Raw genomic sequence first — 19,817 nt, 5'->3', positions numbered from 1 at the left:
GCGATTCTTGTGGTAAAAATTAAATCAAGGCATTGCAGGTGCATTTCACTTGCTGACAGATGATTCACTAGCTTTCTGGATAGGGCTTGAAAATCCAAGGTACTGTTTATGTAAATAAAGTTTTATTGGAGCATGTACTCACTCATTTGTGAACACATGTAGATGGCCACTCTTGCAGTGCATTGGTAGTGTTGAGCGGTTGAAACACAGATCACTTGGTCTCCAAAACTGAAAGTATCTGCTACCTTTATAGGAAAAGCTGACTAACTCTCAAGCTGTAAGGTGACTTTACAATATTAAGAAATTTTCAAAACTTACTGAATATCCATGAGGTCATTTCTCCAGTGGAGTAAATGTTAAACTTCTGTGGCCACTAGTAGACTATATCTAAAGTTACTGTAGTTACAACTTTCCTAACAAAATTTTCCTACAATGCCTAATGAAATCCATCAGCTGTAAAGCATGTAACTGGCATCAGCTCTCATCATACAGTATAGACTAAGTGACCAGCAGGCTATAGGGCACACTCAGATCCAGTTCTACTGATTTGAAGGAAAAAATACTGTATAACAATTTCAAAAGATAACCACTATTTTATGTTCTAATGAGAGTAACTCAGTGTCAGAGAGAGTTGGTTATGTTTCCAAATTTGTCTAAATTGTTCCTGGCTGAACTTCTTCATTGAGATAATTTGGTTCTTTATGAAGAATTTTTAGAAGGAATTTTGTTGAGAGTCTTTGTAATATGACAAGTGTTGCGCCAGAGAGTAGAGTTAATGTGACCTTTTGTTTAGTAGAAAGGAAAGGAATCTTAACATATATACAGGGAATAAATAGGAAGTAAGAAAAAAAACAAGGTTATTAAAAGTTAGCAGAAATATCAAACTTTTGTGTTCAAAATTTTTAAAGATTTATTTATTCATGCATACGAGAAATAGGGTACAGGCCAGAGGTGTGGGAGGTGAGAGGATTCACCAGAGACAGAGTGGGTAACAGAACAGGCAGATATGCCAAAGTACACTGCTGAGGGGAGCAGCAGGTGAGGCAGGAGAGGTCTGCTGTGCCATGTGGGTGGCTCTCTGGCCAGGGATTGAACTCACTCCAAGTGGCCGCAGACAGCTACAAAGCACTGAGCTCAACCCCTCGCATCACCAAGGAGGCCCCTTGTGTTCAAATTTTTAAACTTAACACATCATTGTGTGTATTATGGGTAGTGTATTAACAAATCATCTTTTAAAATCTCTTGTTAACATTCAAAACTTGGGAAAGTAGGGGGGGAAACAAATTCTCCAGCTTTTTAGGAAAGAAATCTTTTCTTCCTTAAAGTGCCAATTATCTTTTCAAACCATTCCACCCATTTTCATGTTGGTAAAAGGCAGAACTCAAACCCAGAAGCCAGAAATCAGTCACTTGAGAAGCCTTTCTCTTTTTAATTTCCCACATCTCATTGCCTATTAAATCCTGCCTGTTTTACCACACCCAAGCTGTTGTAAGCTATCACCTTCTCTTCTGTCCGTCAAGAGAATAGTATGCACACCCCCCTGGCCTTGTGGTTACTAATGGATTATCTTTTGCTTAGTGTTCCCTTTAATTCATCAATCTCATTACCCCTGGAATGCTTCCAGATCTAATTGCACCAATCCCTCCATTAAAGCATAGCTTCCTTTTTTTATAAGTCTAAACCTGACACTGTAATCTGTTAATAAATTTTCCCGAGTGAACAGACATGGAAACAGTACTCACAGACTGAAGGGAAAACCTCCTGTGTGCAAATGTTGTTATATCTGAGTTTTAATCGATAGAACAAAATAATGATGCTTAAGCATCCTATCACTAGATAACTAGCAGGGCCAGCTCTGCACACTCACAGCAAATATCAATACAATAGGCAGAGATGAGTCATGGAGCTCACCTCAGGGATGTGACAAACCTAAATGGGATTAAAGTTTCCAGCCCCCCATCCCTGGAGGAGCATGCTCAGTCATCCGCAGCAGCAAATTGATCCTTCCTTTTGTTTGCGTGTTTCATTCACATTTCAAGCAGAAATGAGAATATAGTCTGATCTGTATTACTACAGTAACTGGTTGAGTCACTCGAGGAGGGTAAGGTATAGCAGCAAAATCAATCTCATGGTCCCACAACATTCTTCCTTCATAGGGGGACAGGACATAGCCACTCATTCCTTCATGCTGACATTACGCCTTGTCATTAGCAAACATTACCAGATTAGTTTGCTTATCTGAGCAATACCTCAGATTCTCCAGGCTGACTTGGCCCCCAAAGAACTGTCGTTAAAATTTCCTATCGCTCCTTGTGTTGTAACCACATGTGTGTCTCTGCTCCTTGGGCAGACCTCTTCCTCACTGTCTTGGGGCACCTCTGAAAGCACACCTCTTTCTCCCTCCTCCAAAGGAGTTTATATTGTTTTGTCCTTTTCTACCCTATGACAGGAAACCACTTGATCTTCCAAGGATTCCCCAATTCCATTACACAGAGAAGAGTCAGGATGATTTCCAGTGAGTACTGGAGTTGTGTTCTCATGCCAAAGTGTTTTTAATGTGTGTATTATCCAGAAGGACTCATGCGATTGTGTATACCTGAGAATGTCCTGAGCTGTTCCCAGAAGTGTGCTTTCTACTGCGTGTAAAGTAAACCATGACTTAGCAAAGAAGCCAACTCTCTGGTGGCTGAGCAGAGTAAATTCAGGTAACGTGACTGTGAGTTCAGGCTGGTGTATTCACTTTAAGTTCCTTTTATTTCTTCATTAGATTTCATTTTTTTAATTTTATTTCCATTACTTTCATGTATCCTGTTCTATGTTAAGATACAAAAAATGTGTTCAAATTTGAGTATGGTCTTAGTTTAGAAGTCTCTTTTTACCTCCTTTTTTAAAAATCAACCTTCTCTGGCATGACAGGGAAGCCACTCCAAACACGCAAGCCAGGTGTCCTCTCGCCAGCATCAGCAGGACACAACCATCCCAAAAGAAATAACTGTCAGAAATAAAATAAACTTCTCCACAGGAACAGTAAAGGAATCTCTAAGCAAAAAACACTGGATTCCATGAAAATCTAATAAAAATAAATAATAATAAGCATGAGAAATGTAGCTGAATGCATCCTGTCACACTTTTGGGGACAATCTCTTAACCCTGCTTGCTCTTGGGCACTACTGTGATCGGAGTCCTCGATCATTTCAATTGAAAATACTTGTAAATTAATTCAATTAACATGAAGAATCACACATTTAAAGATGTTTTGTTGAAATTCAAGTAGAACAAATTCTGCATCTTATGATATTGGCTGGGTCTCGTAAACAAACAATTATTAGTGCGTTTGAATTGTCACATATTCTATTACAATTTCAAGAATGGAGTATTTTTAAATATCACAAGATGACTTAGGGAAATTCTAGATATGGTTAGTTCGTTAAACTCTAACCCTGTGGGCGGAAAAGTCACTTTCTGGAATGATGAATGGGGTTAAACAACAGCTCTCTCTTAGGATGAGTTGGAGACATCACTTCTGTGTGAAATAAAGTTTTGCCAAAACCTAAACATGCCAGCAGGCACTTACTTTCTTTCTTAAATTAGCGTGGGACCAGGACAATAACTGATGATTTTCTGTCGTGGTTTTCAGTGGTTCGAGCCTAAAGAATACAGCTGTTAGGAACTAATGGGTACTCTGATTCCATGGATGGTAGTCTTGAGCTGAAACCACTGGATTTGGATGTCTGTGTGAATAGCCTGGGAAAGAACATTGCGGCAAACTCCCCAGGGTTATGTGGGTGTATTGAATTTGGGGACAAATGAATGATTTTTAAGAACAGGATTATGAAATGGGCAGCTTCAGTTCCAAACTGGCCCCCACTTCCAACAGATGTAATCTCAGAACATGTATGTTAATTCTGCTAGTTTCCATTTCTCTTTCGTAATAAGACGTTGGTATTTATAAGGGCATTGAATATGGTTAAGGAAAAGAATGTAAAATATGTAGCACACAATCTATCTTACAGAAAATTCTCAGTAAAAGAGAATTTATATGATTTAAAGATTAAGAAGATGTAGTGTGTGTGTGTATGATACTATTCAACTATAAAAAAGATGAACTCTTACCATTTGTGACAATATGGATAAACTATGGGGGATGATACTAGTGACATAAGAGAGAAGAAAGACAAATACAGATGATTAGCTCATGTATAGAATATAAGAGAAAGAAAATAAAGGAACTGACAAAACTAAATCAAAAAACCACTAGAAACATGACTGTATAATTGAGGCTACAGGCGGGTAAGACAGGGTGACAAAGGCATGAGAAGGCCCAGTGGTCTAGGGTAAAGGACTAGGGGTGCTTTGGTGGTGGGTGTGGTAACATACACCCGAGAAGGTATGTACCTATACCCCTAAATCATATACGGCACTGTAAAGCAAAACTACATTAATAAATTATAATAATAATTTTTAAATGCTCTGTAAATGTTAGTAGCTTTATCAGAATAGTCTTTCTGGTGTCATTGTTATCACCGTGAACTAGTTGTAGAATAGGAAGAACAAAAGAAAACATTCTAATGCGGGTTAACTTAATTATTCCAACTTCCTAACAGCTGCAGTTGAATTTATGGTACAAAAGCAAAGCCTGAAAGTGATTAATTTAAATGTTTCAAATGTATAACCTTTGTATAATCAAGACTTATTGTAGAGCAGATATAAAAAGATATTTGTGGAAGTATATTTCCTACAGAATTTGCAGTAATTATATTGTTCCCTCTCAGGCTTAAAAAAGTTTATTATGAGAAAAGGTCTTAAACATAAGTTTGAAATAGAAAATGTTTCATATCTACCATGCTGTGTTGTAAATATCCATTTTCATAGTAGAATATATTGAATTTTTTACAAACAAAAAATGAATTTATAAAAATATTCTCTATACTTAAAAATATCAGATTTTGAAAATTGAGCATTTCTGTAATTATTGAAAGGCATATTACGTTAGATAGATTTCATGATCCCACCCAACTCTTATAATTATTACCAGATAAATTTTACTATAGTCCTTCAGCAGTTCAATTATACAATGCAAATAAGGTTGCATATTTCAACCATAAATATATATGCACACACATATATGTATATGTGTAGTATATATATATAATTCTAAATTATATATAGTAAATAACATATATATAAATACAGCAAATTTTAAACATATTTACAAAATTATTTATGAAAATTACCAGTTAGCTTGGACTACTGTAACAAAGTATCACTGACTTGGTAGCAAGCAGTGAGATTTACATGTACTATTAAATGCATAAATCAGAAAAGAAAACTTATTACCTTGAAATTAATATCTTAAGTCCACCTTAAAAAACTCTAGGAAGAGAGGGATGCAAAACCTTATAGAGGGCCTCCCCTGGTGGCGCAGCAGTTGAGTGCTGGGTTGCGAGGCTGCCTGCAGCCTCTGCAGTGCCAGTTCGATCCCCGGCCACAGGCAAGGTTCCCACAAAAATAAAAATAAAAATAAAAAAACCTAATAGAAGCAAAAGAAAAGAAATAATAAATATTAATATAGAAATAAATGAAAATGGAAACAAAAAATCGAGAAAGTCAATAAAGCAAAATCTGGTTCTTTGCAAAAATGAAATTAATAAACCTCAAGACAAGCAATGAATACAAAAACGAAGAAAAGAAATTACCAAGAATGTAAGAAATGATCATATCTGTTCCCACAGATATCAAAAGAACAGTAAAGGAAATCTTTGGACAAGTCTATGTATGAAATTTCATAATTTTGATAAAAGAGAACAGTTTCTTGAAAGACAAAAATGACCAAGTCTTACATAAGGAAAAATAGATGAGTAGGACTATGTTTATTAAAGAAGTTGAATCATTAATTAATAAACTTCCAAATAAGAAAACACTGAGACTGTGTACTTCAGTGGTGATTTCTACCAAATATTTAACAAAGAAATAATGAAATCCCCCACAAGTTCTTCAAAAAAGAAGGGGAGCATAAAATTCATTCTATGGAGCCAGAATTGTCCTAATACCAAAACCAGATAAAGATATTATAAAACTTACAGTCCAAAAACTACAGATCAATATCTTTCATGAACGTGGATAGAAAATTCTTCAGCAAAGTACTAGCAAGTCAAGTCCAACAATTTATAAGAAGAATTACATATCACAACTATGGAGAATTAACTCCAGATATATATCAAAGGACACTTGGTTGAACTTTCTATATAACTGATCCTGTCAGGAAGTGCAGATAAAAATAATAAAGAACAGAAACATATGATCAGTACCCATGCAATAGAAAAATACAGCTGGAAGTTTAGGACAGGCAAAATAGTCATCGTTTTTGAAGACAAACTGACTTATTCTCATTAATGCCATTATACACAAATGTTGAATCCCATCAACTCATGAACTGTCTCCAAAATACATAAGAAAAACAAGGCTCCCAGAAGTAATATTTGTGAAATTTCTCCCAAGTATTTCCTTATTCATAAAAGTTCTTTTTCCTGAATTCACTTCTTTTTCTCAAGTCTCATATTGAATCTTTAGATTTTAACTCGAAATTTCTCTCCAATATTATGAAATGAGATCAGGGAATAATATCAACATTTGTGGGAGGGGGGGTGTTGCTGGTGCTCATGATTGCAATCCCATTATATTAAGTAAGCATGTTTTAATTTGACATTGTGTTCAAGAATTTCAGAATGTGATTAATAGGCTGAAAATTTCTTAAATAGTTGAACTTAACACAAAATTGTAATTGAGACTTTCATGTTTATGGTCAAGATACATCTAGAGTTTTCTAACCCCCAAAGAAGGGACCAAGGTAGAAAAAAATGTAAATGTGAAAGATAGGCCAGTTGTGTCTTTATTATTTTGGGGTTCATATTGGAAAAAAGCTGTGATAGCTTCCAACCAAGCTCCTTGATACCACTTGGTAGCCCTGTGCTAAATATAACCTGGAAAGGGAATGGAAATTCTAACTTGATGTGTCTGATTAACAGTCATAGGTCAATTGTATATTGCCTGCTTCTCAGCGACATGATGAGTTATTTCTGAATAATGATTCATGCTTTACAACACTGAGAACTTGGCTCTCATTGCTGAATTCCCATATTTAACCCAGGCCAACTAAAAAGTAGGGTTATTTCCCAGCTAGTGAAGCTATATGACCAGGTGAAATAAATCAGCATCTGCCCTTAGCAACCTCGCTACTTAGACAAACATTTTCTCAGTTATGATATATAAAATCTTCTTACCCAATACTGCCTTGACCTGACATACTCTATTATCTTCTTGTGAGTTTCTTCATTAACAAGTTAATATCCTCTGACATGTGCTCAAGATAAATTTGTCTAAGAAATTTTGTTTTAATGACCCATAACCCACACTCCATCAACTGGTGATAGTGCCTCCAAATTCCATGAGAATAAAATGAAGTTGTCAAGAGTAAAATCATTTCATTACCCCGCCCATTCTTCACTGATCTCCAAAGCTCTAATTATCTGTCCTCAAAATTATACCCTTTCCTGCAGTGTCAATGGAGAGTGTTATTTTTAGCCCATGTTCTCCTGTACTTGGATACTTGACCCTTTCCTACAACAATATCCTGGATTCTAATCATCCTTATTATTATAAATAATAACATTTATTCTTATCCTTGCATGGCTCACTACATCTCCATAAGTTTCTTTGTATTTTAAACACATTCAATAAGGAGCAACTACCTTCCCAGCTCAGGGCACCAATGTCAGGGCATAACTGAAGCAATATGCATTGAGTCCATTTGTTCTAGTCCCGTAACCCTTCACCTGAGCTTGCAAGATCAGAAAAAAAAAAAAAAAAGAAAAGGAGAATGTGAATTAAGAGTAAATGGAAAAAATGTCCTTAAACCATTGTTCCACTACAGGTTTCTAAACCTGATTGTGATAAAGCTAGAGAAAAAATTCTAAATTTTAAGTTGGCTAAAAATATATTTAATCTAGATTTTAGATTTTAATTGCTTTGAGCTATTTTCATTACATGAGATTTTTGTTATGCCTGAGACTGCATAAAGAAGGTGAGAAAAAAACAGCAAAATAATTTTTAAAGTGCAATGGATGGCAAAAATGTTGGTCTTTTTACATACTCAGAATATAGTTCATTTGATAAATCTTTTATATTAAATTTTTATAATTCAACTAATATTTACTTAGTGCTTATTATGTAACAAAAATATATTTTACAAAGATAAAAATAATAGACATGGAACTCTAGAAGGAGAAAAGATATTTTACCATATTACCACAATAATTAGATAATTGCAACTATGATATATGTGATAAAGAAAAATATATGGTCTTTGAGAAGCATAAATTGGGGACTAATCCAGACCAGGGACTAGAAAGAGGTATTTCTGCAAATGAGAACATTGCAAAAGGAGCCTATTTAAGGTTGAGGTGTAGAGAAAGAGTTAAATCATGCCATATGAAACTCAAGATGCCCACGAGATACCCAAGCGAAGGTCCACAGACATATATGTGATGGTTGTGTAGTGGAGGGACCAGATTAACTCAAAAATGTGGAGAACTTTTAGAACCAACGTATAAAGAAAACAAATCAGTCTAAGAACAGGGTCCCAGGATACTACCAAAAGTATCCATAAAATAAAAAGGAAGAGTCTGGCGAGAATAACTCAGGAAGAAAGAAGAAAAGAGGAAAATATGATTTCATGAAGTTAAGAGGATGGAGTATTCAAATGTGACGTCAAGAAACTGAGAAATCTGTTCATTTGATTATTGCCTCATTAAGACCTAGAATAAGTATCATAAATGTAATTTTCATAGAGTTAAGGGGGCAAGATCCAAATTAGAATGGACTCAACAGTGACTAGAAAGTGATGGAGTAAAGAGAATAGCCATAACTTATGTGTAAGAAGGGGGACCTCCGTTTTCTCTTGATGTGTAAGAAGGGGGACCTCCGTTTTCTCTAGAGAGTCTTGAAGTGTCTGTTAAAGCAAAGTTATTTTTTCCTTTGGAACTCAAAAATATTACCATGGTCTGAGCACTCTCTAGGGGGAGGAAGGGTTTGAAATTTACATGGTACGATTATGATAGTGGTGGGTAAGGCTCTGCGATCATCCATGAAATAATCCATCAGCAAATTACAATTTTTTTTTCTTTTATACATTTCTAATATCATTTTTCATTTTTGCACAATATATGCATTTTCATCTGGGTGATAGTCCCCATACAATTCCCACCAAGACCTCTGCCTGTCTGGATAGTTGCAATTTTCCCGTAGATTTTTAATCATTACAATGTTTTGTTATGGCATAGATTTAATGAAAATCTTCCTGAAACATATTAAATATCCTCTTACCTTCTAAAATAAAGTAGAATAAATGTGATCTAATCTTTCTGGATCATTAGCTTATGACAATATGCTGATTTATACCATATTACCCTTGAAGGGATATCCTTGAAGGTTGTAGGGATATTAATCATTCACTAAATTGTATGTGATGTATTCAGCTGTATTTGTGTGTGAAAATGGGATGGAGCTGTGTGGGGGTGATTGTTGTGGAAGAGAAGCTATAGGATATGGGGGTGCAGGGAAGTGGAGAGGGTGTGAAGAATGCAGAGAATGTGGAGTAGAAGGTTAATATCAAGAGAAGCCAGGGAGAGGGGGTGGGTGTGCTGATGCCTGTAAATATTAATGTTGTGTCTGTGAGATAATAGAAAATCTGTATTGGCCTCTTCCCTCCAGCTCCTGGCAGAGTTCTCCAAACTCTTGCAATTTCCTAAGTGATAAGAGCAACTAACAGCTTCTCTTCCAGTATTTATCTGTGACCTAGTTCCTCACATTGAGGTCCTATAGCCTTGTGAACTCCTAAGTGATAAGAGCCCAAGAATACATTTTTGTTCTAAGTGGAGACTTTGGATGGTGCGTGGGTCGGGGCTGGTCATAAGCAGACCATGTCACAGTCAGCAGCTTAGTGTTCTCAGCCCCACTGCCCATCATCGGGGAAGGATCTGGGGCTGGAAATAACGCTCATCACTGAGCATGCCTGTGTGAGGAAACTGCCCAAAACCCCAGAGAGTTTCCAGGTGAATGAACACATCTGCAATGAAAGAGTAACATCCCCCAACTTCACAGGGACAAAAGCTCCTCTGCATGGGGCCCTCTCATGCCCCACCCTATGTGTCTCTTCGTCTGGCTATGTGTCTGTATTTTTAAATCGTGTTTTTTAATAAGCTGGTGAACATGTTTCCTTGAGTTTTATGAGCCGTTCTAGCAAATTAATCAACCCCAAGGAGGTAACCTGGGCTTGCAACTGGCATCAAAAGTGTCTCTGTGGGCCTCCCCTGGTGGCACAGCGGTTGAGCACTGGGTTGCGAAGCTGCCCGCAGCCTCTGCAGCTCCGGCTCGATCCCCACTGCCAGGTGTGGGTCCCACATGGCGCGCAGACCTCTCCTGCCGCCCGCTGCTCCCCTCAGCAGTGTACTTCGTCCTTCTGCCTGTTCTGCTCCCCGCTCTGGCTGGGTGAATTCTCTCACCCTCCCGCGCTTCTGACTGTACCCAGTGCTTGTACAAATAAATAAATAAATAAATAAATCTTAAAAAAAAAAGTGCCTTTGTGTGTGTGTGTGTGTGTGTGTGTGAGAGAGAGAGAGAGAGAGAGAGAGAGAGAGAGAGAAGTAGGGGACAGGGGGTTAAGGTCTGTGGGCATGAGCCCTTGACCTGAGAGATCTAATGCCATATCTGGGTAAAGAGTGCCAGAACTGTTAAATTTCAGGACACCCAGCTGGTGTTCTAGAGAACTGATTGGTGTGAGGAAAACTTTCCGTAGATTTGGTAACAGAGTGTTTGTGTGAATAGCAAAGGCAACTCACAAGGAGGAAAATTCCTAGGGAAGAACTGGATTTTCCCCTATATAGGAAGGAGAAAACTGAATCTTCCCTTCTTGGTAGGTTAAAAGGGACTTGTGCTAGGATTATGGAACACATTTGCATGTCATTTGGCCTTTGGAGTTGGTGTGTGGTGTTGGGTGTACTAGCCATGTATATGTTGGGATTTAGAGTAAGGTGTATGTCAAAATGTGTATGGGGTTGGGGTGTATGTATGTCTGTCTATGCACATCTGTGTGTGTGTGCACATGTGTTAGGAAGATATACATGTTTATGTGCTGTGTGGGTGTGTATGTATCTTTGTCGAAGTGCGTGTGTCAGTGTGTGGGGGCGGTGGCTATTTGTCTTCATTTACTTTCTTTTCCTCCCTATTAAGTTTTTAACCTATCATTGAAACATGCATGATTGATTGAGATTCCTCTTCTTCATGCTTGTAAATTTCTGTATCCAATCTACAGAGGACATAAGATCAAACACCCCGTGCATGTAAATATTAAATGTAAAATAGGACAATAATCTTTGAGTAATGACTTGAATGGCACTTCTATTAGGTGCAAAATATGTAAGTTAAACCAAATGTGACAAACAATTGTTGAGGAACTTTTCTTCATTTAAAATTTTCAGGTTGGTTAAGGAAAGAGTTTTTTGCAAGGTGTTTCCACAGAAATCGCATGAACAAGATGGTCATCTTGGTAACTTCATGTCTCCAGGGAAAATACACCCTAGAAAATTTTTGAGAAACTCTCACAACATACTTAGAATGGCAAAAAAAAATATCATGGCCAAGGAATGAAAGAACCAGCTAGCACATAACACAGGTAACTGTGCCTTGGGATCTAAAGCAGAATTTAAATTATATTTTGTTTGCAACATTTGCCAAAATATTTGTCTTTGAGGATATTTCTCTCACTGGCTTTTCCTGACTGGCTACTAGCCAATTTCCTCTTCTCTCTTTTTAGCACAATTTACAGTTCCTCCTAGGCCACTATTACTGGGATCAGGGTAATGTTTGGCTGCAACTTCTGGAAGTCATGATTTGCATATAACTAGCCTTGGTGAGGCTTATAAAAAAGCCAGATTGAAAGCATTTATGTGAGGAAGTACAAGATTTAAGAGCACAAGAAAAATCAAAGAGAGATTTTAGGGTGAATACGAAAATTCCTTGACCACTAACAATGTTCTCTCCTGAATAGATAAAAGGATAAAAATTAATCACCTTGAGTGGAGGCTCAAAAGGCATGAAAGAGCCAACTGGAATGACTTCAGCTGAAGTTGCAAGTTCAGGCAGAGAAACTGTCTGATTCAGGGACGTTGGCCCAATCCATTTTATCTGACAGTTCAAGAAAGATTTGCAGTAACAAAATCACATTAGGGAATAAAGAACAAAGCACCAGAGAAGAACAAACAAGAAACTTGGCTCTCTCTCCAAGGGCAGAGCTAACAGTAAGTTGCTTCAGTTTACTGGACTCAGAGATGGAATAAAGAGTTTTTCCAGTAAAGACCATTGAGGGATTTGTGGGAGCTTATTAATACCAATCTTCAACTACTCTGCTGAGATGATTCAGCTTGAAATTACTGTCCACTTCCAAACCCAAAGTCTCCTATGCACTCCAAGGGACCCCATGCTATGGTCTCTTGGGATACTGGGAGAGAAATTTTTATGAAGTCAAATCAGAGGAGAGAAATAAGGCATCACTGAAGATGTATCAAAACAAACAAACTCTAATGATTTAGCTATTGGTTGTTATTATGCTACTGAGCTGCTAGGACTTAATTATTCACTTCCTCTACTACTGATCATTTGCTTCAGATCATTTACTTCATCAGAAGACTAGTAGGGACCAAAAAAAAAAATTTGTTTGCTTATAATAATAGTAAGTTTGAATATGGAAATCAGAGGATGGCAAATGCTTTTCTGCAAAGGGGGAGAATATTTTATAATTTGTGAGGGAAATTTTTTTCTGTCACAGCTATTCATTTCTATCTGTCATAACATGCAAACTAGCACAGGTGATGTGTAAGTGAATGGTTGTGTTTCAATTAAAATTGTATTTACAAAGGCTAGTAGTGGCTGATAAAGAATTCAGCCATGTGTTTAATGAAAAATTACCACCAATTTTAATGAATTCTTTGAGAAAATAAGAGGAGGGAATCCTTCCATGAAAAAAAAAATCTGTCAATATAATCCAGCATATCAATAGGCTAAAGAGAAAATGCATATGATATACTAATGAATGCAGAAAAACACTGACAATATCCAATTTATAATAGAAACTCTCAGCATACTAGAAAGAGGAAATGCCTCAATTTGATAAAGGTACCTGAAAAGGACCTATAGGGAAACATCATGCTTAATGGGAAAAGACTATTTCCTTCCCAGATGACAAGGCAATGATGTGTAGTGTTAATGTTTTTATTCAACTTGCCAATAGAACCTCTAAGTGTTGTAAAACAGCAAGGAAGGCAGGAAGGACACAGAGCTTGAAAGAAAGAAGTTAAAACATCCATATCTACAGATAGAAAACCCCAAGACACCTACAAAATATTTTAAATTAATAAATTTGTTTATGTAACATAACAAGATCTAAGATCAACCTCCCCAGAAAAAAAATCAATCAATCCTGTTTCTATAATAATAAGGAACATGGTGAAGTCAAATTTTAAATAATAATAATAATAATGTACAACTGCTCCAAATTACTTAGGTGAAAATCTGACAAAACATGTATAATATCTCTATGTTGACAAATACAAAATGCTGATAAAAGAAATCAAATACCCAAATAAATGGAGAGACATACTTTGTTTACAGGTCAAAGATTTAACTTGATAAAGCTGTAGATACTCCCAAACCAATTCCTATGTTTAATGTCATTCCTGTAAAAATCCGAGCAAAGACTTGTAGAGACATAGACATATTTACTCTAAAATGTATGCGGTATGGCCTGAAACCTAGAACAGTTAAAATAATCTTGACAGCAAAGAGTCAGTAGGAGGAATCATATACTGCCAGATCAAAGGTTTATTATATAGATGTAGACAGTGCAATATCAGTGCAGGGATAGGAGAATAGATCAGTGCAACAGAAGAGAAAACCCAGAAAGAAATTCAGAGAAATAGTCCTACTGATTTTTGACAAGAGTCAAGTTCAATGAAGGAAGCATAACCTTTTCAATAAATGTTGCTGGTGCTAGAAAAATTTGACTTCTATTGGTATGAAATGAAACTTACACATCATAAAATTTTGCTCAAAGAAAATGGTGGATTTGATCCTTTTCTGGTTCATAAGCATGACAATTGTGTGGTCACACTATTGTGTGAAATGTGCCTCCCTCAAACCTTGTTAGAATGCTGGCACCTTACCTTTCTCTATCGATATGGAAATAAAATATCAGTATGGAAATAAAAATAGATTAATCATGGGTTTATATGAAAAAGAGATAACTATAAAACTTCTAGAATAAAAATGGGCCTCCCTGGTGGCACAAGGGGTTAAGCACTTCACTATGAAGCAATCCACAGCCTCTGCAGCACAAGTTCAATCCCCGGCCAGCCAAGGAGAAACCCACATGGTGCAGCAGATCTCTCCTAACTCACCCGCTGCTTCCTTCAGCAGTGTATTTCAGTCAGTCTGCCTGTTCTGTTCCCCACTCTGTCTCTGGTGGATCCTCTCACCTCCCCCCTACATCTCTGGCCTGTGCCCCAGCTCTTGTATGCAAAAATAAATAAATAAATAAATAAATAAATAAATAAATAAATTTTAAAAGAAAAAGAGAACATGTTTATCATTTGGGTTCAGGCACCATCTTTAGACTTGAAACCAATGGCATGATCTATAAAATAAAAACTTGATTAGTCATAAAAATTAAAAACAAGTGTGGCCAAATTTGACCCATAGATGATAGATCAATGACCTAGGGTTTGAATGAGCAATTATTACAAATTTTGAGAGTTACCTTAAGACTTTTTTTAAGTCACATCAACTTGAGGTTATTAAGAATCTAATATGAAGGACTTAAACACTGAAAAATACAAGACATTAATAAAGGATTTTATCAAAGGTCATAAGAAGCTGGAAAGACATTTTATGTTCATGGAAGAGGAGAACCAACATCATCAAAATTACTATTATACCAAAAGCTATATATAAATTTAACTCAAACCCCATCAAAATAAAATAACATTCTTCAAATCATTTGGACAAAAATATTAAAATTTATAAGGAACCCTAAATGACCTAGAACAGCAAAAGCCAACTCTGAGGAAAAAAAGGAGAGAAATGAAGGCATCAAGTTACCTGACATTTAACTATGCAATACAGTATAGATTATGTAAGTAAATATAGTACAAAACAATGGTAACTAAAACAGTGGCACACTGGCATAAAAAGAGACACTTGAATCAATGGAACAGAATTAAAATCCCAGAAATAAACCCATGGTCATAGCAATAATTAATTACTCATAAAGGAGCCAGAAGCAGACTATGGGACAAGGAGAATCTCTATAACAAAGGTCTCTAGGAAAACTAGATGGCCACATGTAAAAAGACAAAATTGTATCACTCTCTAACTCCATACATAACAGTAAATTCCCAATGGATTAAATATTTAGATAAAAGACATGCAAAAGTGACCTACATAGACTATCACAAAGGCAATACATCTCTTACATTTTAAGCCATCATCACTGTAAAAGACAAACTGCCTTCACAAATCCTGATGACTCCTTGTCCTCTGAAATAACCACCAAAAATTTTTTTCAGAGTGATTCTCTTTCTCACCAAAAGCTCAAAAATCCTCACCCACATCTGCAAAAACCCAAAGAATAAAGTGCTTCGGGGACCCTAAATAGCCTCTTTACTCAGGCTACTAAGGCTGTTTTCACATTTTTCATGTCATTCATGCCTCAAAGAGGCTTTTAACACCTGTCATTAAATGTTAGGAGTTAAAGCCTAGAAAAACCCACAGACTAAGGACTCATGTGAGTGAACTATCCTACAAGTCGACTTGTCTAATTAGTGCCCCACGATACAGGGTGGAGGATTCATCTTCCACCTTTCTTAGAAACAAAGAAGTTTAAAAGTGTGACACACCAAAGTAGAAATGCAGCAGAAAAAAGAAGTGTCTCTTTTTTCTTTCTTCCCTGCCTGCTTTCCTAGAAACTTCCCTGACCTGCATCCTTCAGACTCTTCACTGCAAGACTCGCCACTCTCAGAAACCCCCTCCCTGCTCACATCCAGGCGTCTGCACGCTGTCTCCCAGCCTCTTTAGAATTCACTGTGGCCTTCTCCTCTGCCCTGACAGTGAGTGAAACTGATCTCCTTGAACACACTAGTTCTGCCTCTTACCACACATAATCCACCATGGTTTCCTGGCCCAGCTGTCTCCCACTTACTCATAGTCCCAGCATCTTCAAATGATTTGCTCTTTAAATGCATTCTGACATGGAGCAACCCTTCCTAAAAGTTCAAATCATCCCAAAGCCTTTCTTGTGCTTTCAAAAAAAAGCAGATGATTTTTTACTCCAGGGTGTATTGTGATTCTTGATAAGAGCCAACTGCTCCTATTAAGTTCTCCAGCAGGCAGACTTGGTCACGCAAATGCTAGATCTGGGTAAAAAGAGCTGGTCCAGCCGTGCCGTGCAGCCCCTGCTTCTATGAACATTTGCAACTTGCAGTAAGGAGACAAAGTGGGGAGATGGGAAATCTAGAAAGGAGTGGGGGGCCCACAAAGGAGGCGTAGTTCACACTTGTCTCCACCCGGATACAGTCCAACAGAAACTGTGACTGCAAATTATTGTGTGAGAACTGCCTCTTCCCCCCATGAGCTCTGTGAGCCCTGGGCTCAGCAAACAGACCAGATAGAGTCCAACAGGAGCAAACAGCCAGCTCTGAGCCTGGAAGCAGCATCCAGAAATGGTAGCGGGCCCTGCCGCACTCCTGGGAACAGACCCCAAAGAAAGACCAACTCCTGGTGGACCTGGCTTCATGATCTCTGCTTCTGTGGAGTAGCCTGAACTCCTACTAGACAGACACCAGGTAAAAATGAAGTTAACTTTAAAAGCTCAGGGTAATTCTATGAAAAAAATCATTTAATATAAAAATATTAGCAATGATTCCCTAATACAATGATTTCATAAATTCAGTATTAGGTGCCATAAATCAAGTCTTAGGTTAGGGTTTCTTAAAGTAAACAAAACAGTTGTCTTTGTCAAATACTATACCTATTCCAAAAGCACTTTTATCTTTATTTTTTAAATTTTTTTTAGCACCTTTATCTTTAAAATACATATCGATATTTTCTCAATAGAACTACCTACACGTCAGCATAGGAAACAGAACCTTCCCTCGGGAAGGCGTGGCTGCCTGGCCGCTCTGTGGGCCACATGTCAGAGTCGTCACCTCTGGTGTGGAGGTTGAGGGCTCTGCTCTCCCTGCTACTTCAAGCACAAGGTTTTGCTTTCCTATGACTGTCTGATGACCTTCGAATGTCATGTGAGAATTACTGTGTAATCTTGAGGACTGTCACTCTCACAGAGGAGAAAATCATCCACACAGACACCTTGATGGACCTCGTGGAGGCCACATTCAATGGACACTCAGAAATTCCCGAGGTGACCACAGCTGTCAGTCAAGCCCCCGTCTTACTCTTTCTACCAAAAAAGTGGGGCTATAAAATTTCCGTGGTGCTAAAGAGCAGAGCAGAGCATTTTATAGAAGGACGCATCAGTAAAATCATTCAGAACAGAGAAAAAAGACTGTCGTGGAGCAACACAAAATGAGGTAAAATACATTCAAGGGTTTAAGAAGCTAGCAGTAGGAATCAGTGTTACCAATGACAAAAAGAAGAAGGCAAGACTTTTCCATCAAACAATATACTTGGTTATTTATTTACAATGAGTGTTTAAAAATTACTGACATAAAAACTAATATAAGACCAATTTCTCTACAATTACTCTGACAAGCTCTAATAAATCTTTGTGTGTAAAGCAAAAAAAAAAAAAAATAGCATACAGACAGAATGAGAATATAGGACATTTTCTTCACTGTCTCTGGCTAAAGGTTTTTTACTAATTTCTAATGGGGAAAATTGAAGTTAACTCAACACCAATATATTGATATAACAGATGTTAACCATACGATCTATCTATGTACCACGTATAATGACTGCTTATTCCAAGTAAATCACACAGTGCATCATGTAACCAGACATTGTAGAGGCATGACTCTGTGGATACGATCAGAAAATAACCTTATTTTTTTCCCCCTTTAAAATAGGCACACCGGGGCAAGTTTTTCCCTACGCCCCAGGGGGAGAACTTACTTGACATATGATGCTCTGGCCTGTCTTTCAAAGTGAAAGTCTTACAATGACTCAAAATAACAGTCTCGTTTTAGTAATTAAAGACTTTGAGTTCTGAGCAATTCCATGATGAGTTATTTGAAGATCTTTCCCATCACCAAGACCTCGAACCTGCAGTAACCTTCCTGCAGCAAATTGCATTCTGTTCTTGCTACAGCCCCTAGCAACTGCTGGCCTCTTGTGTCCGTGATTCAGTCCACCTCACCTTCTCCGTGGGAATTTACTGAACAGAACCCATCCCAATTCACATCCATGTGCTCATGTAGCCTACATCCGGGGAAAACACACGTCCTTTGCCCAAACAAATCCTAGACGCCCGGACCTCACGTGACTACCAGGGGACACACCTTAAGCTCTCACTGTCCCCACTAAACACCTCTCCCTAGGCTTGCAGTGGGGAAGGCACCGCAGTCTCCAGTCTCCCATTCCCATTGGAGATTTCTAAGTCTGAGAAATGGGTTTTCTAAAAATGGGTTTTCTAAAAATGCATAAAATTTGATATATAATGTCAAATAGATCAAGAGTATATATTAACTATATACCTATTAAAAATAGATGGCCCTTGCCTTTGAGAAAAGGCTAAGACAGCGGGGACTCACAATGGGATTTCTGCATGGCCCCTCCAGCAAGCCTTCCCCCACCGCCCCAAAGCTATTCATCAAACTCTCTATGAGGCAGAAGAGTGAAGTCAGCATAGGATGAAATATCATTTGGGGCGTCCCCCCCACAAACAAGGACTAGACTCAATTATCCAAACAGAACTGAGACCCATCCATTGACTAGATGGCGGGAGCCCCACAGCCTAGTTTGTACGAGGGAAATCTCCACTGCTGGCGGCCCAGGGCCTTCTCTAGTGTTATAAGGCTAAACTGCAATATTCTGAGTGCCCTAAGATTTAAACAATGCACATTTATTTTATTAAATTTAACACATAATGAAGAATGAAGTTAGTTATTCTACTATATAAAAAACAAAAAGCATAAGAAAAACATTTCAGTCATTTTCCAAATTCCATCACTTTTTAATTGAAAAATTCAAGTTGATTCCAAAAAACTGACTCCCCAAATGTTAATATTTAGAAGAGCTGGAAATAGCTGCCTTGACACCTAATCAGAGGAGAGAGAACAGACTAACCAGGCTCAAAGAATGCCTGCAAATTTACTTACCTGGACAACTGATGGTGTGAGGTTAAACCTAGCTGGGAGGATAATGTGAGCAAAGTCATGGAAACAAAAATCTGTCCAGGGGAAAATGAGATGTTTACTCCCACAAAAGATAAAAATCTGAGTTGGTGGGAGCAGAGCACAAGACTCAATTTTATGTGGCATAAACCTCACTATGGACTGAAAATTATGATCTCAAAATTTGGGAACGATGTTCTTATTTGCAGGTATTGGATCTAGTAGTTCTCTAGGACTAAGAAGGCCACTAAGACTCACACTGCTTTTCCCACAGGTGTTTATCAGACCCGACCCGGGACATTTAGGGTCCAATGATAGGAAACCAGCCTATTAATATGGAGCATGTGAGTTCACGATTTGCAT

General features: G+C 37.6%; 1 non-coding gene across 1 annotated transcript; it reads left to right on the top strand.

Moving 5' to 3' along the window:
- The first annotated feature begins 14,179 nt into the window (after nucleotides 1-14,179).
- On the top strand, nucleotides 14,180-14,288 carry LOC119243877 (small nucleolar RNA U13). The gene has a single exon (XR_005124877.1). It is a non-coding gene; the product is annotated as a small nucleolar RNA U13 (small nucleolar RNA).
- Nucleotides 14,289-19,817: the final 5,529 nt, after the last annotated feature.

Source organism: Talpa occidentalis, unplaced genomic scaffold (genome assembly GCF_014898055.3).
Source record: "Talpa occidentalis isolate TD23 unplaced genomic scaffold, MPIMG_talOcc4v2.1 talOcc4.13, whole genome shotgun sequence".
NCBI classification, from domain to species: Eukaryota; Metazoa; Chordata; class Mammalia; order Eulipotyphla; family Talpidae; genus Talpa; species Talpa occidentalis.
This window is presented reverse-complemented; position numbering and strand designations above follow the sequence as displayed.